We start from the raw sequence: 23,504 nt of genomic DNA on the forward strand, positions 1-23,504 counted from the left end.
ACTGACTGCTTATTTATTTATTTACTCTGGTGTTGACTACCTGTTGAGGTTTTTCAAACACATAAAAAGACATTCCCTGCTATGAGGAACCTACAATCTAAGGGATCCCCTTGAAGTCTAGTAAGGAGACCTTTTAGGGACTAGAAATAGTTGCCCTTCATGGCTCTCTGGACTCTATAGAATGTCTCTATTCTCAATCTCCCTGTTGAAAGGGGGCAGCAATTTCCTGTGATTATTGATCCCCAAGGGAGCTGATAGGTCTGGAAATCTAAGCCTTGAATGTTTGTCTGTTGTCATTGTTCCTGAGATGGTTTCCCATCATCATCAGCATAGCTGTGTGGACTGAGCTGGGACTGGGAAAAGTCCAGCAGGTCAGCTAATTATAGGTTGGTTATACCCAATGGAGTTGGGATAAAGAAAAATTAAAAAGGTTATTGGCATCCAGTGATTTCCTGAGAGTCAGACTGATTAGGGCTCATTTCAGAGTGGTTGGGAGAGTGCCTTCCCTGAAGGATACATTGATTATTTCCTTCCGGAGGGGACCTATGTGCTGTTCGCAGGTTTTCAACAGCACACGGGCAAAGATCCATTTCACACATGGTGGACTTCCCACACGGCATGTGTGGATACTGTGATTTCACAGAAGACAATTGCTGAGGCTTGTGTTTTCAGTAAGTCCTCGTCCTTGAGCTGCTGTGGATCTGAAAAAGTGTGTCTTAAACCACCAGCATGCTTACCTTTCTGCTGTCCTGCATCATCTGGCACAGTTCATCCGTGAATCAAAGTCACCTGTGTGCGGTGAGAGAGTAAGAGCAGAATATCAGTGACATAGGACATCAGATGACTACGTTGTTCCTAAAGCTGTCAGAACTCTGTGTCTGTGTCTGGTTCCTTGTATCCTTTAGGACAGTTTGGAAGTTCGGTGGAATCACTAACTTTTACGATCGCGAGGAAGATAGGGAGGGCAATTTGTTTTTCAGACTATTTATTGAATCAAGGGTTGGGAAGAGCAATGATCTCTATCCAGAGGAAGTGGTGATTGGATCAGGAAAGCGAGTATTATTCATTTCTTCCCTGTTTACTCGCAGTCCAAATATTAGGTCCGGTATGTGGCCAGCTTTGTGTGTAGTTCCAGTGACCAGTTCGGAAAATTAGCTTGCTGCCTTGGTGAATACAAGAGTATGAACCAGTTTGTGTGTGCGTGTACGCCTACGTGGGTATTTAAAACCACTGATTAATCGATTTAGATTAATAGATGTACGGTTTCGGATGGTTTTATTCTCTTCTACACCTGAGACTGGTTGAATGTAGTGTGGCTCTGCATCCTCATTCCTTGACTCTGATTTCCGGTTGAAATGCGCATTTGGTAGAAATGAGCTGTGTCATCAAAATCCCGGTAGTGCTTTCCAGCCACCTCTCCTTGCAGCAGGAAAGCCTGGAGCCTCATTAGTTATTAGATCATGCCTGGTGATGGCCGAAACGGGGACATAACAACAGAATGAACTAGTGCCATGTTATGTATTTGTAAAACGGGTGAGGACAAGAGAAATTCAGCATTCTGTTACTCCTCTTCCTAAGTACAGACAATAAATGTGATATCTTCGAGATAACGGAGTGGAAGGGCAGGTTTTTCACATACACTCCTAAACGGGCTTTAGTAAAACAGCATACTGTTTTTTGTGAAAAAATGTAGTCCTAGTTTTATTCTTTTTTACTTTTAAAAGATCAGCGGTAACTGAAGTGTGCACACATTTTGCAATGATAATTTATCTTTTCTGTTTTGTTATATTATATTATACTGATAGATATCCATGCATTTTTCATTTCTGAAATAAAGCTTTTTTCTCCATCCAGAATTTATGCAACGTTTTTATCTATTTAATTACTTTTATTAATTTTATTGATCGTTTTATTACTTTTTCTGAAGCTCAAAGGAGGAAAATCATTGGAAGAATATTTTGAAACGGGACGAATCCCTTTTTAAAGCCGCTTGGTGGTGCTATTGGCCAAGGCGGCGCTGAAACAGAAGTGTGCGTCCAGTAAACCCGGCAGTTCAGCCAGACAGTATCGGTCAGGGACGCCGGAGCGCAGACACCGCGGTATTACTTTGCAAGGAATGAGGGACTGAACAATGTTTAGCGCGTTCGGAAGCGGCATTATAGCTTTACGTGTACCACAAGGGATATACAATACAATCTACTTTTCCACATTCTGCAATATTTTCGTCTGGAAAATAAGGGGACTTCCTGACTGTTTTGGAGTAGATTTGTGAGACGAATGGCCACGACAAACCTGAAAATCGCATTAACAAGGCAAGTTCTGTGTTTCTGTGTTTCTGTCTCTGCACCTTATGTTCTCTCTGAAACGATTCACTATTCTGTACCCGAAGAGATGGAAAATGGGTCCGTTGTAGCTAATATTGCAAAGGATCTGGGGCTGGATTTGAGAAAACTGTCTGCCCGTGGGGCCCGGATTGTTTCAGAAGACAGCAAGCAGCACTTTCAATCTGAACGCAGTACAGGGGCTTTGCTAATTGAAGACCGAATAGATCTCCAGGAGATTTGTAGGAAAATTGTCATGTGCACTGTACATTTTCAATTATTACTGGAAAATCCATTGCAATTCTTTTGAGCTGAAGTGGAAATTTATTATATCAATGACCATTCTCCAGTTTTCTCTGAGGACAAATTAATTTTCAAGATCCCGAAAACAATTGATCCTAGATCTCGTTTTCCACTAGAGGGCGCTCAGGATTTTGATGTGGGAAGTAACAACCTCCAGAATTATACTATCATTCCTCCTAATGAATATTTTAACGGGATCAAAATGATGGTGATAAATACTTAGAGCTAGTATTGGAAAAATCACTGGACAGAGAGGAGCAGCCTGAGATCAGTTTCATTCTCACTGCTGTAGATGGTGGCTCTCTCCCAAGATCCGGTACAGCACAAATACACGTCATGGTTCTGGATGTAAATGATAACGCTCCTATCTTTACTCGGGAGTTGTACAAAGTTAAGACTTTGGAAAACAGCCCAGAAGACTCTATGGTTGCCACGGTCATAGCAACTGAGTTAGATAAAGGACTTAATGGGGAGATAGTTTATTCATTCAGTCAAAATGCGGGGAAGAGCCATTCAGCATTCAAGATAAACCCTCTGAGTGGTGAAATCCGAATAGTAAAGCCTCTGGATTTTGAATTTACTGAAAAATACGAGATTGGTATTCGAGCCACAGATGGCGGAGGTCTGTCTGCACTCTGCAAAGTCCTTGTGGAAGTTTTGGATGTGAATGACAATCCCCCTGAAAAAAGAAAAGGAGTACTTGTGGCATCTTAGAGACTAACAAATTTATTTGAGCATAAGCTTTCGTGAGCTACAGCTCATCGCTCATGAGCCTCATACCAGAAAACTCATCTCCTAAGACAGTGGTGGCCCTTTTCAGCATTAAGGATCTCGACTCCGGGGAAAATGGGAGAACATCTTGTTCTATTGAAGATCAACTGCCTTTTGCTCTAAAACCAGCTTTCAAGAATTATTATGAACTGGTGACAGAAAAACCTCTGGACAGAGAGAAAGATTCACAGTATGTTATAACCATCACCGCTACAGACTCAGGGTCCCCCTCGTCGCTTACTACCACTGAAGACATTACGATGCAAATATCGGACATCAATTACAATGCCCCTCTGTTTAATCGGGCATTTTGCACCATGTATGTGCATGAGAACAATAATCCAACTGCATTAATTGGCCCCGTAACTGCTGTTGATCAGGATTTAGGACAGAATGCCAACGTGAAATATTCTATAATGCCTGCTCGGAAAGTTGACCAGTCCTTATATTCCTACATATCTATTAATTCTGAAAACGGAAATATATATGTTCTACGGTCATTGGACTATGAGCTTATAACAAATATCGATGTCCTAGTACAAGCTTCAGACTTTAGCTCTGCTCCATTAAGCACAAATGTCACAGTCCATGTAACCATTACTGACGAAAATGACAACTCTCCAGTTATTTTATTCCCCCCGCAGAACAGCTCTTCTGCCTCAGTTGACTTGGCTCCCAGAACAGCGGAGGCAGGCTGTCTTGTAACTAAGGTGGTGGCTGTAGGTGGAGAGTCTGCTCAGAAGCCTTGGCTTTCCTACCAACTCTTCGGGGCAACTGATTCTGGTCTATTCATGGTGGAGCTTTAAAATGGGGAAATAAGATCCACCAAGCCAATAACTGAGCGAGACTCTTTCAGGCAGAAACTCACCATCCTTGTTAGCGACAATGGACGACCGCCTCTTTCCACTACTGCGGTGCTGAATATCCTTCTGGTGGAGGGATTCTCTGACGCACATATGCCACTCACTGACTCGACTCAGGAGGAGGAAAACGGCAGTACATTAACTATGTATTTAGCAATTTCATTGGCTTTAATTTCATTTCTCTTCCTGGTTGCGCTAATGAATCTCATAGTTAATGAATCTCATAGCTAATGAATCTCATAGTTATGTAACAAAAAACAATTTAAGGAGAATTACATGTCAACCTCTGGTATGGTTTATGGAGATTGTAACTTTCTGAGTAACTTGGTTGATGTAAGTGATACGGGAACTCTGTCCCACACTTATCTTTATGAAGTCTGTTTAACAACTGGTTCGGGTAACAGCGAATTCAAGTTTCTGAAACCGCCATTCCCAGTCTCCCAGCTCAGCACTGTAATATAGAAGGGAATGTTGAGAGAGAAGCGGATTTTCAGAATATTCTTAACCCCAGTAAGGAGGTGGATTCAGAAAATCATATGAGTATACGTTGATATTATTTTTCATTGTTTTTCTTTAAATCTTGTTATATGTGTTTATGAAGTGGGTTGATGTTTTTCACACAAAATGATACTGAAGTTTTATCCAGGACTGTAGTGTCATTTGACACTGTATAAGAAGTTAAAGGAACTACATAACTGAGAGAAACAGAATTTGGTCCCTAAGGGGATTAGGATGACTTGCTGAGTTTTTGTTTTTCTGTTTTTTTGTTTGAAACTTCTGGAAAGTGTATATGCGCTGTAACACAATATTTTCCTTTTATGCTTAGCAAAACCAAGGGTTAATTACAAAGCATGGTGTACTGGACTGTTTATTTGGATAAATCCTTTTCTGATTTCTTTATAACATTTCTGAATATCTTTGTAGAATTAACAGGTTCCGAAACCCTTCTCCTTCATAAACTTCGCTTAGTTAAATTTCGCAGTCACATCGAACTTAATAAAATGTAATTGTACACAATGTGACAGTCACATACCTTCAGACAATGATGATATACTAAATGAAATGTAGTTTTCAGGCTGCTTCCAGATGCTAAAGGGAAGAGATTCCCGCTTCTTTTGATAGAGTGATTCACATTGTTTTACTAAATCAGTTTTGCTTGTGTGTGTTTGCTTAACAACTTCAGTGTGATATTTTGTTGCCACAGGAAATAAATGTTAGGAAAAATAGTTTTAATCCAACCAATGTAGTACTATATGACTATTCTACCATCATCATGCAATTTAATGAACTACTTTTCAGATTTTTTTCCATACATACACCATAATATTTTATACTTGCGCATGCAGATAATGGCGCTGCTTGCTGTGGCATGTTTTGTCTTGTTAGCAATTTATCGGATGATCCGATGACATATATGATCTATATCTGTATCTGTTGCTTAACAATTTTTAAGAAAAAAGTGTGACAAGGTAATGGGGAAATCCGTGAGAGCCGTATACTCCACTATGGTATTTCAACTCATAATTGAAAGCGGCAATTGTCTTTGAGCAATAAAGAAAGGAGAATTAAATTCTACACAAGAAAAGTGTCGTTGGGGTGAGATTTCTCTGCTGAGGAGATTAATAAATTAGAACCAGAACTCTACCTCTTGTGCATTATCTTCCGAGTGTCTCCTTGAGTAATAAAGTAATCTTCCCTCAGATTATTTAACCGTTTGTAATGCTGCCTCCATTGACTCTAGAGCCTGAGTACCAACCTCAGGAACGATTGTTCGGAACCAGGGCACAAACCTCAAATTGGATGTGAGTTCAGATTTCACCAACCACTATCAAGTGTAAAGCCTCAGGCACCATAACAGCCTTAACATGGAGTCACAGACAGTGCCCTTGGGTACTCCAGTCTGTCCAGCTAGCCAGGTGATCTTACCTCTGTGATAGATGGTTGCTTACACCAAGAATCATAGCAGTATTTAGGTTGCTTCCGCTCACAAAGGACCAGTCACTTACCCGTGGTAAATTGCACCTTAGATCTTACTCAAAAGACAAGGCTTGTAGACATTCCTATAATAAACTATATAAAGATGTGTTAAATAAGAAAAGGAAACCAGGGAATAGGTGAAAGCAGGTAAACATAGATACACAAATGAGTTATGATCTTAAGTTTCAAAAGCTAACAAAAGATTCTATAATCATCAAGTTCTATATGTCCTTTCTGGCTAGCGCAGGCTAAGCGGCTGGGGATCTCACACATATGCCTAGAAACACTTCGCCCCTCAAAGTCCAAGCAGCATAACAATGACTTGTCCTTCCTTGTTAGGGGTTTTTTATCCCTCTCCAGCCCTGTGCTCTGAGCTACAAACTCAGCTGCTGGGAGTCCACTTCCATGACTCATTTTAGGGGGCAGGAAAGCAGAACAAATCTGTTGTCCTCTTGTTGATGGTACCTACAGAAATTCCAGTTGCAAAGTCCCACCGTAGTCTGTCTGATAGCTACAGACATTTCCTTTTGGGAAGGATATAACACCTTCTGTTGTAGATCAGTCTTTCATATTAATTAATGTCTGTCTTCTGTTTGGTTATTTACACAGTCACAGAGGTTCAGGATACAACCGCTCAAATATTACCTTACAATGTGGACTACAGATGTTATAAGTGAGATTAATGCATGCAGCAGCTCACAAGCATTAAATCAAGTCTAAACATACTTAGAATTCTAATACCTATTTTAACAGCACTAACACACAAGTCAGCCAGATTGATTCAGCTATGTGTTTGTCGGTGTTCAGTTGAGACCTAGGGACTCTGGCATGAGCTGTCACACTGTTTACAACCCTTATTACACAAATTGATATTGGTGACTATTGAGTACTTGGAAAATCAAAAGGTAGAAATTTAACTCCAAAAATCCAGTTAATACAAACGTTGAAGAAACTAATTACCCACTGATCACTCCACCATTTAGTAATTTATTACTTGACAATGAAAATATCCAATGTAAGAGTCCTGGAGCAAATCTTTAAGTAGCCTGTAAAATAGTGATAAATGTGAAAAGATGTTATCACACCGGAATAAGTATGTTGCTGTTGTATTTGCTATTTGAAATTCCAATGAAGTGGCGTGGAGGTTTAGGGGCAGACTGTGTGCTCCCTCCATTCCCTATGTGCCACCCGAGTGGAAGCCGAAGCCCCCGACAGACCTCAATAGCTATACGTGTCTGCCCCTAGCTGCGAGGCGGGGATCCTGCCTCCCGCAGAAAGGCAGTCACCCAAACCCAATTAATTCTGGTTATCTCCAACTATTCTATAGTTTCCAGCGGACAGAGATTAAAGTAAGCGGGAGGGCAGGAGAGGGTGAACAGAATGCCCCTGGCTTGTGTAAGCAGCTCTCCCTCACAACTGTCCCTCGTCCTTGGCTGGTGATAGGAACCTGATTCAATCTATCTGATTAATTGCTAGGGTACCAAGCTTAGAGGCACAAGTTAAATATTCCCAAGTAGCTCTATCCTGAGCCTGGATTGATCTAGAGAAGAGTATCAGATAGCCATAACAGGCCCCTTGACTGATCCCGGCTCTGCTGCTCCCAACGGAAGCTGGGTAGCAGAGAATCTGCCCTTTAAAACGGTGAAAGCTACTTAAAATATATGATAGAACAGAATCTGTTATAGGACAACATTTTGATTTGTTTCCATGGCTGAGGCATTAGCATTTCTCTAAAAGAAAGAGAGATCTGGAAGAGTATTCTGAGAATGTGCATCAAAATAAGCAACATTTAAACTTTCTGCTTGTATAATTTGCTTACCGATGAAGATGGAGCATTTCAAACTTGATTAGGATAAACCTAGACATCTGGGTTCACATCGGTCAGTAATATATAAATAAATTGGTTTTTCCTTTCTACATAAAATAATAACAATAATCAGGAAAACTCGCTCCTTTTATGCAATATTTCAATTTTTTCTGTGTGGTGCCTCAAATCAGTACGTTCATTCGAGTACTGAAAAGGGGGAATGGGGCTGGAGGGAACAAAAGCTGCTATGAGGGGAAATGGAGAGCCAAATCCTGAAGTCTAGTTCCTAATGAAACAAGTCTTTGTGTACTTATTGCCAAATTCTAGTCGCATTCCGATTATCTGGAGTTTGTTAACCCTTGAAACTCTCTATTTCTCTTCAGCAAACTGTCAGGAGGGAGGGATCCTCACAATACAATAAAAATTACATTTTGGTCGCTATACGTATGCTGTCAAAGAGATAAAACTGTGTTAGATGATTTAAAGATATTGGCACAAATACTAAAAATATGAATAGAACGTACTTATTCAATTTTAATCAGCTCTTTTTCAAGGAAAATGCGATTGGCTGTAATGGAATTTAACTGAGCCTAGGACTGAGCAAAATTTAGCAAAAATGGAGTGAGAACCTCTGGATTTGGCCCAGTTATTATATTTAATTAGTTTTCTGTTTTTACCATAAAGATGGCACTTTGAGACTATATAATTCTGCACTCTACGAAAATGTTCGTATTTTCTCTTTTCATTTTCACCTATATATGTGATGTTAAATACCATTTTGTGTCACTTTTCAAGACTTCCTTGCATGAGTACAGAATGAAAGAGCGGTATTTCTCAATATATTCAGAATATTTGCTGTACAAATATTTCCATTGCAGACCTAATTACATTATTCTGCGAAAACCCATCTAAAGTATTATTTATGTAATAACGTTTAGCTTTATTGAAAACAAATCAATATAAATCACGAAAAGAAAAGAACATTCTCCTAAAAATAATCGCAGCTTCCAGTACTTCGCAATGTTCCGTTGATGCTCTGAGCGGCGCTGTTCGCCCGTTAAGGAGAGAAATGAAAATCCAGTTCAACCAACTCTTTCCCCTTATACACACCGCACAAGCAGAGATGGATCGACCACACATAACAGTGTTTGGTTATGAAAAGGGAATATAGGGACTGTACTTTGCCTTTGAGCTATTTTTACATTTTTCCAAACTTCTTGTGAGGTATGCATTAAATAATAAACATAATACCGATTACTACAGTATTCGCCTAAACAGAAGTCAGAGGCATCTTCACTCCTATGGCAGACAAAGTGTCTGGAATTGCAAAGGGCGAGTTCCGCTTTATTTTCTTATTATTACAATTCTGGAAACAGTTTATGGGAAGATTCGCTATTAGATTCTTGAAGAAAGTCAGAAAGATTCTTTCGTGGGAAATATTGAAAAGAATCTGGGGCTGGATATAAAGGCTGAGCACACGGTGAAGTGGACAACGAGTTGAAGTGGAAATCTAGGACATTAGTGATAAAGCGTCCAGCTACCGGAGAGACAAACTTTTGTTAGAAATCAATGAGCTCAGGGCTCCGGGGACGCACTTTTTTCTACACAATGCCAGAATCGGGAGGTGGGATCCAACTCACTACAGAGCTGCAATATACATTTCAACCTGGATGTAAGGACACACGCTGGTGGCGCGAAGTATTCCGAACCGGTTTTGGAGAAATCCCTGGACCGAGAGGAGCAAAGTCTTCACCATCTCACAGTTGCAGGTCAGTTATAGCTCCGATCCAGGTTATTGTTCTAGATGCAAACGACAACCAGCCTGTGTTTAACCAGTCCATATATAAAACATATGTGGTGGAAAACGTGCAAGAAGGAACCTTGGTAATTAGACTTTTGGAGACTGACAAAGGCGAGGGAGCGAACAGTGTGTTTAAACTACTTCTTCGGGGAAGCATCTGAGGGAATGCAGAGGATTTTCCACTGTAATTCCGCCACGGAAGAAGTAAGAAATATTGGAACATGGATTATGAGGAAGCTCAGCTGTATAAAATAGAGGTAAACGCTAAGGAAAGTCGCGGACGGGGGATTATTGTAAAGTAATTATATATGCTATTGAGGAAAATTATGTCACTTCAACGCCTGAAGCGTTCTCTCTCTTTACCTCTGTCTCAGAAGATATTTCAACTGGTTCAGGAATCGCGATTTTTAATATAAACAATCAAGGTTCAGGGAGAAATGGTCAAGTAACACTTCCATCCCAGAGAATTTCCCGCGTCAGACACAGAGATCATTTGATAATTATTACAAATTGGTGATTCACAGAGTCCTGAACAGGGAGCAGGTCTCAGATTAAAAATGTAACAATCACAGGCACAGACTCCTCCATTCACTGTAACCAAGACAAGTAAGATAATTTCAGGAAAAAATGACAATCCACCTTTTTTAGCAGTGAGTCCTGCCTCACTTATTACCCGGAAAACAATCTGAAATGAAACTCTGTGTTTTTCTGTGGAGGCACTGTGACTAGAAGGAGAATGCCAGTCACTCCTAAATTGTTGATAGTGGTTTTCATGAAATTCCTAATATAGCCTACCTCTCCATTAACTCAGAAGCTCTGTTTCTGCACTCTGCGCTCCTTCAATTACGAACAGTTCTGGAAGATTCGTTTCCAGTGCAGGCTTAATATGGAGGTACCCCATCTCTCAGCAGTAATGTCTCCGTCACTCTTTCTATATTGGACAATACCGCGGGAACTTTGTACTCTTCCATTCCCACCGATGGCTCCACGGGAGTGGAGTTGGCCCCTCCCTCCTCCGAGCCGGGTTACCTGATCACTAAGGCGGTGGTGGTGGATGCAGACTCCGGGCAGAACGCCTGGCTCTCCTACCAGCTGCTGAAGGCTACAGAGCCGGGGCTCTTCTCTGTGGGACTCCACAGCGGAGAGATCAGGACAGCACGCTGCTTTGTAGACAAAGATGCGCTCAAGCAAAGTCTGGTGGTTTTAGTGAAGGACAACGTGCAGCCCCCTCTCTCTGTCACGGCCACTGTCACGGTGGTGGTCATAGATTCATAGAGTTTAAGGCTAGACGGCATCACCAGATCACCTGGTCTGAACTCCCATACATCATCGCCCCGTACCCACACTCTAAATCCAACTGAAAGTAGACCGAAGTACTCTGAAACCTTACAGCTCACAGGAGACAAGACTATTATGTTCCACAGGCAGACACTAGGAGGGACTGAGGTGCATCAGTGCCTGAGGTCCTGCAGTGGCGGAGAAATGATTCTGTCAAGAGACCTGAACCCACATGCTGCAGAGGAAGGAAAACAAAAACCAAAAGAAACCAACCACCAAGGTCACTGCAAATCTGACCTGGGGGAAAAGCCTTTCTCCACCCCACAAAAGAAGATCAGTTAGACCCTGAGTACATACTTCAGCAAGAACAAGCCAACCAAGGACCTGAGAGAGTGAATGCTTGGTGACACCTCAGAGCCCTGGCTCTGCTCCTCCAATGTCCCATCTTTAGCTGTGGCCATCTCTGATGCTTCAGAGAAAGGAGAGAGAGAGCAGGAGTAAAAAACAGAATATATTTGGCCTTTCTGTGTGTGTGGATCCCTCCCTGACCCCTGCAGTTGGTGGTCTAAAACCCTGAATTATGAGCTTTTAGGAACATAAGGCACGAACAGAAAGTGAGCCCCTGGGGTGCTGAGCCCTGTCGCCTACCATCACAAGCAGTCCCATCATACAGTTGCACTTATAAATTTGCTTATCTCTTAAAACTAATTTAAGTTGTTTGCCCTCACTGATAGCATCCTCAAAATCCTCCCCGGTTTAAGCAGCCTTTCAGGTCCTGCAGACACCTAGTCCAATTTCACCTCCTATTTGGGGATGTGATAGCGTCTGTTTCCTGCTTGTTCTTTATCTTTATAATAGTGCTACTGGTCCTCAGACTCTGCAGATGGAGGGACTCTCAGCTATCTGACTTCTCCGGTGTGACTTTTAGTGGAGTTCCCATGTCCTAGTACATGGTATAGAGGGAATCAGAGCTTTTCTTCACACAAATTATGATCCCGATGAGTCTGTAACTGGGGAATTTAAAATGGTTCGGTTTAGTTTGCCGAGGCAAGTAACTCAAACGACTCCCTTAAAAAAAAAAAAAAAAACAAGAAAATGATCAAAGGTATTCAAACAGGTCTGAGAAAAGTTTGAATAAATCTAACGAAGAACATTTAATTAATCGGATTAGTCCCTCGCATGTGTATATTTTGTGCTAATGACGATTTAGAGTGTATTTTGTTATTTATGTTTACATATTATGTGGAAATTAAATATGAACATTTTAGACCTCTGCACATACATTTACATCTTGTAACATTAGTAATTTTAAATGTTTTGTGATTAGCCAATTTTTTTCTACTTTCAGATGAGCGTGGGCTTATTTCTGTACATCATGTAATCTAATTTTAAGCAACTGAGGTTAAATTAAAAAGTTTATTTATTGATGAACAAACTCTTCGTTTCTCCTTTCATTAATTTCTTGGTGACACCTCTCCCATTATCTAATTTATTCCAGTGAATTTATTAATCTGTATGCACATTTTAAGAAGTGAAATACTTCTACTACTTCAAAATGTTACTGTCAAACATTGTGAAGTATGATAAGTGACAGTATTTAAAGAATAATAATGCCAAATATAATGCTAAAGTGCATTTGTAAGATCTATAGTCAAAAGATGGTAATGGAAGTAATGCTTTTACAAATTTATATAATTATAACGAAGCATCCTTTCATTCTAAAACACAAGGGTATTTCCACCTTATTGAAAAATCTGTATTCCCTCAAAATATGGGCTCATACGTGAAATGACTTTAGAAATGACAAATTCATTCACCAATGCAATTTCTTTTAGGTCAAGAGTTCTAGGAGATGAATTAAATTGTCATTGGTATGGCCTAGTAAATAAAGCACTGGACTTGTACTGGGGTTTACTCTCAGCTCTGCCCCTGGCCAGATGGGTGACCTTGGGCAAATAACTTAATCTCTGTGTGCCTCAATTTCCTCATCTGTAAAGTGGGGATAATTATACTAAACCCATCTGTAAAGCACTTTGAAATCTACTTATTAAAAGTCCCGTATAAGAACTAAGTATTACGACTATTTTAATATGTCTGTTTTTTTTATGTGTAGTATCCCAACAATCTCATGCCTCAACATATGTCCACATTAGTCTATGTAATTTATGGAAGAAATCTTCTTTTCTTATTTCTGTCTATTAATATATGAACGTCTATAGGCATTCTATTGTTGGAAGTGTTTTTAACACACAATTCAATCAATTTAAGGGATTTATACTTCACATTTTAATAGATATCATGTAGATAGTAATTTTATTAAGAAGTGACATATGTCAGCAAAAAGCATAAAGTATATCATATTTCATTATACAGGTTCCCCTCTCACACTGAGATTTGATGTCTTTCTAAAAGATATATTCTGATTCAGTCATAATCAGACTGTAGAGTGTTCCATTACATTGTAGAGAATAATAATTATATATATATATATATTCACATATGTATGCATGACAGTTCACATAGCATAATGTAACAATACGTTTAATTACATATCTAGCGCTTTAAAATGACTGAACAATTGAAATGTCAGTATTAAAAAACAAAACAGACCGTTCACAATGGAGTATTCTGCAGTCATTGATATAGACTCTGAGTGTCGCTGTTCGCTAACTATGTACAAACAGTCTAATACGAAATAGAGCAAACCCATTTAACAGCAAAGACAGAGAAGCCGCAGGATGCAAGGTCTGAATAGAAAAAGAGGACCTTGCTGATTGAATCTAGACCTTACATAGGATGCCGTAATGAAGATTTGGTCCGAGACAACAGCATACAAATTCCTGATTCCTAATCACTGCAGACATCGGTAAGAAAACTGGAAGGCAGCTCTTCATCCCTTTTGAAATGGCGGACACACTGAGTAGACAGGATTTCAAAAGGCGAGTCTTGCGTTGCTGTATCTTGGTCACCGTTTGGGAGGCAGTTTCGGGACAGATTCATTATTCGATTCCTGAGGAAATGGAGATAGGATCCTTCGTGGGGAACATCGCAAAGGACCTGGGACTGGATCTAAAGGAGCTTTCAGACCGCGGAGTAAGCCTTGTTGCCAGAGATAGGACACAATATTTTGGTTTGAATTTGAAAAACGGCCATTTATTTGTCAACGAAAGGATGGACAGCAGATCTGTGGTCATATTGCAAAATGTGTGTTAAATATTGAGGTGCTTGCGGAAAATCCAGTGAAGCTTTACAGAGGCGAGGTGGAAATAAAGGATATAAATGATAACTCGCCCAGTTTCCCAGAAAATGAAAGCGCGTTAGAAATCAGCGAGTATACTGCAAGAGGCACACGTTTCCCATTAGAAAAAGCTCATGACCCTGACGTAGGACTGAATTCGCTACAAAATTACAAATGTAGCCAAGACAGCTTTTTATCCTGAATGTAGAAACCGGAGATGACGGTGTAAAATACCCGGAATTAATATTGGAGACATCTTTGGATAGAGAACAACAAGCAGTTCATAATTTGATCCTCACCGCCACTGACGGTGGGGATCCTGTAAAAACAGGATCAACAATAATCCGTATTGTGGTGTTGGATGGAAACGACAATGCCCCAGAATTTACGCAATCGGTGTATAAAGTGAGTGTAAAGGAAGACATTCCTGTGGGTAGTGTGGTGCTCCGGGTAACAGCCTCGGACAGGGATGAAGGCATAAACGCACAGATCAAGTATTCGTTTCTCAAAATCTCAGAACGGGTTGACAAAAAATTTAAATTGGATCCTGAAACTGGGGACATCCAAGTAACTGCAAAGCTTGATTTTGAAGAATTAGTATTTTATGAATTTGACATACAAGCGAGGGACGAAGGCGGGCTATCAGCCTACTGCAAAGTTCTGATAGAGATTACTGACGTTAATAATCATATCCCTGGGATCACCGTCACATCTGCTTTCAGTCCCATTGCCGAAGATTCCCTCTTAGGTGCAGTGATTGCTATTCTTAATGTGCATGATCGAGATTCTGGGGAGAATGGTGAGGTCACTTGTTCTATAATTCCAGAAAACCTCCCATTCAAATTAGAGAGGTCATTTGATAATTTTTACACTGTGGTGACTGATAGAGCTTTGGACAGGGAGCAAGTCTCCGAATACAATGTCACTGTTGTAGCCACAGACTGAGGGATTCCTCCTCTCAGCTCAAAAAAAAAAAACAGTCTTTATAGAAATTTTGGATAAAAATGACAACCGGCCTGTCTTCGATCAAAAATATTACACGGCCTATATCCCAGAAAATAGCACCCCAGGTGTTTCTGTATTTCATATGAAGGCAAATGATGTGGACTGGAGGGAGAACGCCAGAGTCACTTACTCCATTATTGAAGGAGACAGAAGCGAAGTGCCTTTGTCCTCCTACATTTCTATTAACTCCGAGACTGGGGCTCTCTACGCTCTGCGCTCCTTCGATTACGAACAGTTCCGGGAGATTCGGTTCCAAGTGCAGGCTCAGGATGGGGGTTCCCCACCTCTCAGCAGTAATGTCTCCGTCACTCTCTTTATACTGGATCAGAATGACAACAGCCCGCACATCTTACACCCCTCCTTTCCCACCGATGGCTCCACGGGAGTGGAGTTGGCCCCTCGCTCCTCCGAGCTGGGTTACCTGGTCACTAAGGTGGTGGCGGTGGATGCAGACTCCGGGCAGAACGCCTGGCTCTCCTACCAGCTGCTGAAGGCTACAGAGCCGGGGCTCTTCTCTGTGGGACTCCACAGCGGAGAGATCAGGACAGCACGCTCCTTTGTAGACAAAGATGCGCTCAAGCAAAGTCTGGTGGTTTTAGTGAAGGACAACGGGCAGCCCCCTCTCTCTGCCACGGCCACCGTGACGGTGGTGGTGGCTGACAACATCCCCGAAATCCTCTCCGATTTAAGCAGCCTCTCAGCTCCTGCAGACCCCCAGTCCAGCCTCACCTTGTATTTGGTGATCGCTGTGGCTTCCGTTTCCTCCTTGTTCTTTACCTTTATCCTAGTGTTCCTGGCCCTGAGGCTTCGCAGGTGGAGAAACTCGCAGCTGTTTGACTCCTCGAGTGTGACTTTCAGTGGAGTTCCCGTCTCGCAGTTTGTGGGGATTGATGGAGTCAGAGCTTTTCTTCACACTTCTGCCCAGGAGACTGTCCTATATAAGGACTGTGGATTAAAGGAATTCTGCTTTCAAGGGGGAAGTGCTTCAAACACTCTTACGGGTATTAATTCTGCTGTCAACAAGCAGACTGAATCGTTTGATGAAGAAACAAGTACCAGAAATGCTCTCGACATCTTCTTGGAGGTGAGTGTACTCGGCTGAATTCGATATTTCTTTGATCTCTGAGTAAAACACTTCAGTTACTATATTTCCATTATATTTTGTAGTCTTTTTGTCAATCGTATTTGTAATGATATTTTAAAAGGAAGAAAGAGCTTTTTATTGAGTACACATGTTAAAAATAAGTTTATGGAAACAAAGATTTCAAATCAAATTCTGTTTACAGAAAAATGTGGCTTAATATTTAAAAATGGAGGAGGGTTGGATTGATTGACTCTCAGAGAAAAATTGATAAAACTACTAGTGGCCATTTCTTTCATGTTGTATATTTTCTGTTAAGGAGTTCAGAATTTCCATTCTTAATTTCTCCACATATACCTCATACACATTTTTTTATTTCTATATTATTATATCCTAGCTGTGTTTTTAAAAGGCCAATCACAGTAGCCTTATCACTAAATTAGTCCCTATCAAAAATTTAAGAAATTGGTGCCTAAAGTTGGGATTCTATATCTGTAGGAAATGCCTAAACTTGTGCCCATTTATTGTTTAGAATCAGGTTACTTGTGAAGATACCCAAATTTGGATGTAAGAGACAAACTGTGGGCACCCATTTTTAAAATTCTTGCCAAGGACACTTAAACAACATCTGGGGATTTCTTTCCTCATAGGTTCTTCATCTAGAGCTTAAATCCTAAACCTATTCGTGATAAGCAGTTTCTAATCAGAAGGAAGACCTAAAAAGAGTTTAAGGAGCGCTCTAAATCTTTATTTTGATCATGAAAAATCGTCAGTGATCAGTGCAGAAGATATCTTCTTTACAAAAATGAAATGTACGTGAATAGTTTACACTGACAGCCCTCAATAAAATAAACGCCCTTTGTCAGGTTCCTCCCCCACTCTGAATTCTAGGGTACAGATGTGGGGACCTGCATGAAAAACCTCCTAAGCTTATCTTTACCAGCTTAGGTCAAAACTTCCCCAAGGTACAAAATATTCCACCTGTCGTCCTTGGATTGGCCGCTACCACCACCAAACTAATACTGGTTACTGGGGAAGAGCTGTTTGGACGCGTCTTTCCCCCCAAAATACTTCCCAAAACCTTGCACCCCACTTCCTGGACAAGGTTTGGTAAAAAGCCTCACCAATTTGCCTAGGTGACTACAGACCCAAACCCTTGGATCTGGGAACAATGAAAAAGCATTCAGTTTTCTTACAAGAAGACTTTTAATAAAAATAGAAGTAAATAGAAATAAAGAAATCCCCCCTGTAAAATCAGGATGGTAGATATCTTACAGGGTAATTAGATTCAAAAACATAGAGAACCCCTCTAGGCAAAACCTTAAGTTACAAAAAAGATACACAGACAGAAATAGTTATTCTATTCAGCACAATTCTTTTCTCAGCCATTTAAAGAAATCATAATCTAACACATACCTAGCTAGATTACTTACTAAAAGTTCTAAGACTCCATTCCTGGTCTATCCCCGACAAAGACAGAATATAGACAGACACACAGACCCTTTGTTTCTCTCCCTCCTCCCAGCTTTTGAAAGTATCTTGTCTCCTCATTGGTCATTTTGGTCAGGTGCCAGCGAGGTTACCTTTAGCTTCTTAACCCTTTACAGGTGAGAGGAGCTTTCCCCTGGCCAGGAGGGATTTCAAAGGGGTTTACCCTTCCCTTTATATTTATGACACCCTTTATTACCATTACAATCCGTAACGAAAATGTTATTCTAGTATATTATAAATCTAATTTACATTGGCCATTGCTAAAGGTTTGCAATCGTAAACTCTTATTCCCCAAATAGCCTAGATATTATAGATACCCCACATCTAATGTCATTTTAGCAAGTCACATTTTAAAAGCAGACTGCCTTATAAAGATGATGGCATTATTCCCTATTTGATGTCTGGCTAGCCTAGAATACAAATATTTTATGAGATTGCTAATTTAGTTCATAAAAGTAACTCTGTTGACCTAGTATTTTTAGATTAATGTCAGGTATTTAACTTAATACCACTTGATATTCATATTGAAATCTAATACTATAAAATAAATAAGTTACATATTGGGTATAAACTAATTCAGACATGAAACTTTATTTACTATGTCAAGATAATCAGATGGTGGTGTTTCTAATGAGGCTCAGCAAAGTTGGAGTCAAAGCCCAACTTTATTCAGTATTATTATCTGTGATCTGGAAGAAACTATAATCATTAACATTTGCAGATATCATAAATATTGATGGGCTAGTTAATAACAGAGATCCAGTCAACCATGCAGAGAGGTCTGTAGGCTGGGAGCAGTAAAAACATACATTTTAATATAGTCAAATACAAGGTCATGCATTTAGGAGCCATACATTCAGGATGGGAAGCTGTACCTGGGAAAGTAGTTACTCTGGAAAGGACATAGGGGTGATAGTAGATAATTCACTGAATATGAACTCCCAATGCAGTGCTATGGCTTTATTCTTTCAACCTGATTCTTTGATGTATTAAAGGGCAATATAAAGCAGGAGTAATGGAGTCATAGAGCCACCAGTTTTAATGACAGAAGGGACCACTAGATCATCTAGTCTGATCTCCTGTATATCACAGGCCTCCAACACCACCCAGCACCAGCACACTAAATCCAACAAACAAAATGAAACCAAAGTATTACAGCACACAGGAAACTAGTCTATTATGTACCACAGGCAGAAAATAGGAGGGACTGAGATGCACTGTACTCAGGCTCCCTGCAATGACAGGGAAATGATTAAGTGAGAAATAACCAAATAATCCTGGCAAATGACCAGCACCCACACACTTGCAGAGAAAGGCAAAAAACCTCCAAGGTCATTGCCTATCTGATCTGGGGGATAATTTCTTCCTGATGCTACATATGACATCAGAGAATCATATAATTGTAGGACTGGAAGGGACCTTGAGAGATCATCTAGTCCAGTCCCCTGCACTCATGGCAAGATTAAGTATTATCTAGGGTATCTCTGACAGGTGTTTGTCTAATCTACTCTTTAAAATCTCCAATGAGAGAGATTCTACAACCTCCCTAGGCAATTTATTCCAGTGCTTAACCACACTGACAGTTAGGAAGTTTTTCCTAATGTCCAACCTAAACTGCCCTTGCTGCAATTTAAGCCCATTGCTTCTTGTCCTATCCTCAGCTGTTAAGGAGAAAAAAATTTCTCCCTCCTCCTTGCAACAGCCTTTTATGTACTTGAAAACTGGTGTCATGTCCCTTCTCAGTCTTCTCTTCTCCAGACTAAACAAACCCAATTTTTTCACTCTTCCCTCACAGATCATATTTCCTAGACCTTTAATCATTTTTGTTGCTCTTCTCTGGACGTTTTCCAATTTCTCCACATCTTTCCTGAAATGTGGCGCCCAGAACTGGACACAATATTCCAGTTGAGGCCTAATCAACACGGAATAGATTGGAAGAATTACTTCTCATGTCTTGCTTGCATCACTCCTGCTAATACATTCCAGAATGATGTTTGATTTTTTTGCAAGTGTTACACAGTTGACTCATATTTAGCTTCTTATCCACTGTGACCCCCAGGTCTCTTTGTGCAGTACTCTTTCCTAGGCACTTATTTCCCATTTTGTATGTGTGCAGTTAGATACTGAACATATGAACAAGAACCAGCCAGCCAAGCACCTAGGAGAGGGAATGCTTGGCTCCAACTCAGAGTCCTGCCTCTCCCCACCCAATGTACTATCTCCAGCCATGGCTATCCCTCCCTTCATCAAAGGAAGGAGGTTAAAAAAACCCTCCCAGAATACATAGGTGAGGAATCTCTTTCTGACTCCCTGCTAGTGGCTGGCTGAAAGCCTGAAGCATGAGCTTTAGGAACATAAGACATAAACTGGAAGTGAGCCTCAGGGCTGTTAAGCCCTGACCTCTAACCCCCGCTTCCCCCATCACAAGCAACCCCATCAGACAATTGCACTCATTAATTTGTCCGGTTCTGTCTCTTAAAACTAATTAAATTATTTGCCCACAAAACTCCTATTAGGAGACTGTTCCAGAACTTCTCCCCTCTCATAGCTGGAACCCTTCTTTCAGTTTCCAGCCTGACTTTGTTCATGGCCAATTTTTATCCATTTGTTCCTGTGCCAACATTGTGCTTTAGCTTCATAAGAACGGCCATACTGGATCAGACCAACCTTCCATCTAACCTAGTATCTTGTCTTCCAACAGTGATCAATGCGGGGTGCCCTGAGGGAATGAGCCCCCAGCCCCATGTATTTATAGAGAGCAATCATATCCCCTTTCAGGCTTATTTTGCTCGACTAAACTAGCCAAGAGCTTCCAGTCTCCTCTCATAACCCCCTCCCCCATTCCCATAAACACCCTAGTAGCTCTTCTCTGCACTTGTTCCAGTTTAAATTCAACTTTCTTGAACCTGGGTGACCAGAATTGTACACAGTATTTTATATGAGGTCTTACCAGTGCCTTGTACAAAGGATAATACTTCTCTAGGGTGATATTATCTCTGTATATGGCACTGGTGACACTGGTCATGGAATAGCGTGTCTAGTTTTGTATAAACAAATTAAAATGGATGTTGAAGAAACTCGAGCACTTCAGGAAAGACCTACAAGAGTTTCCTGAACTAGAAAACATGAGAGACTTAAGGAGCTCATTCTATTTATGTCATGGAAGAGAAGGTTAGTAAGCAACCTGGTCAAGGTCTTTAAGTACCTGCATAGGGAGCAGATATATAATACTAGATGGTTCTTTTAGCTAGCAGACAAAGTCTTAACAAGATCCAGTGCCTGGAAGTTGAAGTTAGATACATTCAAAGTGGAAATAAGGTGCACATATTGAATAGTGGGTGTAATTAACTATCAGAACAGTTTACGGAAGAAAGTGGTAGATTATCCATCATTTGGCATCTTTAAATAGAAATGGGATATTTTTCTAAAATATTTGCACTAGCTCAACCACAAATTATTGGGCGTTGTTCAGGAATTAATGGGTGAAATTCTGGAGGTCAGAGTATGTGACCCTCTGATTTTATAGTCCATGAATTTATGAATTTGTCTAACTAAGGAAGAGTATGCATGGATCCTTCAGTTAGAATCTATGCTCCTTTTCCTCATGGTTGTACTTTTGTGCCTCTGTTTGCTTTGCTTTTGTTCAGATAGTGATTCCTCAGAATTTTTGAATGCCAGCTGATTTTTAAACGATCCAACACAATTAGATATTTAAAAAGTCTTAAATAGAATAACATATGATATTGAAATTATTCAGCCAAAACAGTCTGAGCGCTGTGAGCAAAGGCTTTTTCTGCCTCTCTTTGAAAAAGTATTGGCAATTTTTTCCCAGATCATTTTTAGCAATTGTCTGCATCTGGAAAGAAAGAAAGAAAGAAAGAAAGAAAGAAAGAAAGAAAGAAAGAAAGAAAGAAAGAAAGAAAGAAAGAAAGAAAGAAAGAAAGAAAGAAAGAAAGAAAGAAAGAAATCTGTTCCACATTTGCCCGCTCTTTGAGTGCTTTATTTATTTATTTATTTATTTATTTATTTATAAGATAGCTTTATCGCTCCATAATATTTTGGTACGCTTTAGGCGCTACTCTGGTCTTTTCTTATATTGAGAATTTTATATTGAAAACTTACATTTTTTTCATACGCAAGAGTTTTCATCTTGAATTTTTTCACTTGCCTGGTATATACTTTGCGGGTAGAGGCATTGGAAGGCTCCACGTTCATTTTTCTGCATTTAGTGAAACAAAAAAATGCGACATTAAAACTCTAAATGTGACAAAAGACCAGCGTGGTAAATATATTTACAATCTCATAGTTAAACTGAAATGTCACTCACAGATTAACCAATTTATAATTTTGTTTCCTAACGTGTTGTAGATTAATTAGAGAGGAATACGACAATGCAAAAATAATATTATCTACCAACGTTCCGGAAGGAAACAACCACTTCAAGTTTATTGAGTTTCATTAAAATTCATTTTCCATCTCTTTTATATCTTGTAATAATCACCTCAGTTATTAAAACTACGAGGAAGCTTCTATTTTTCTCGGTGCACTGAGTGACTACTGTGCCTCGGGTGCTCCCTGGGTTTTCTTGCATTCGCTGTGATATTTTCCAATATTTTCAGAAAATTTTTGGCCAATCTGAAAGCTTCCTCAGCTCCTTCTCTAGGAAAATATGAAAGTCCTCATCCCTTGTCTGAAGAAGTGAAATATTTTGAGGATGAATCTAGAACTTGATATGGATTTTATATTACGAAGGCAGAACAAATTTTGTTAAAAACTAAATGTAAGACAGTATACTTCAGTTTATGATTGAAAATATGAGAGTCGCTGTTTACCAGTGTGGATCAGAAGTTCTGGAACAGAATCAGCAGATTTCCTTGGCAATTTACATAGCACAAAACACAAAACAATTGCTCAGAATGACTTGGGTATAAAAGAGATCTCTTGCGCTGGCAATTTATTGCCCACTCCAGGCTGCCTTAGAGTATTTTTCAGTTTAAATAACTCTTATTCTTGCTTATGATATCACTGCGTAAGAGTCTTTCATAAGAATCGGAGATAATTCCTCAGATGGATGAGCATTTAATCCCATTATGGAGGATGGGGATTTATATGAGATGAAATGCTATATAGAGAATAATGCCTAAATCCAAGGTAAAATATATTACTTTTTAATGTCTAGATTGAGAATGGAAAGTCTGAGCTCGAGTTTTGCTTTGGTGTTTTCTGTGTTCTTTTGAAAAACATTTTTTTCAACCATGGGCGGATTTAGCGATAAAAGCACAAAGTTAAAATAAACTGTAAAGCGTTCCTATTAACCGGAAGATGTTAGACAGTTAAAAGTTAGCGACGGGTTCTAACTAGAGTTCTTCACCCTGGAAATATTCTCTGTAGAAAAGGTTTTTTATAAGAAGTGTGCTGACCCAGGGGCTGATTGCATAGTGATAGGATGGATTTAAATCAAAGGCGGTTAGTGAGGTTTCTCATCTAAATGTTCATGTCCAGTTGTGGAAGCGTTGTATGATTAGGCATTTAGGTACTTTCAGAGAGATGCGCGGAGTCATCTGGAGT

General features: G+C 40.0%; 1 protein-coding gene and 2 pseudogenes across 4 annotated transcripts in view; all 3 read left to right on the forward strand.

The window, feature by feature from the left end:
- LOC125641569 (protocadherin gamma-C5) overlaps positions 1 to 23,504 on the forward strand; it is a 426,447-nt gene that overhangs the window by 76,748 nt on the left and 326,195 nt on the right. The window lies entirely within an intron of this gene.
- On the forward strand, positions 1,942 to 5,902 carry LOC125641580 (protocadherin beta-1-like; annotated as a pseudogene).
- Positions 13,734 to 16,466, forward strand: LOC125641160 (protocadherin gamma-A10-like; annotated as a pseudogene).

Source organism: Caretta caretta, chromosome 8, assembly GCF_965140235.1.
Source record: "Caretta caretta isolate rCarCar2 chromosome 8, rCarCar1.hap1, whole genome shotgun sequence".
NCBI classification, from domain to species: Eukaryota; Metazoa; Chordata; order Testudines; family Cheloniidae; genus Caretta; species Caretta caretta.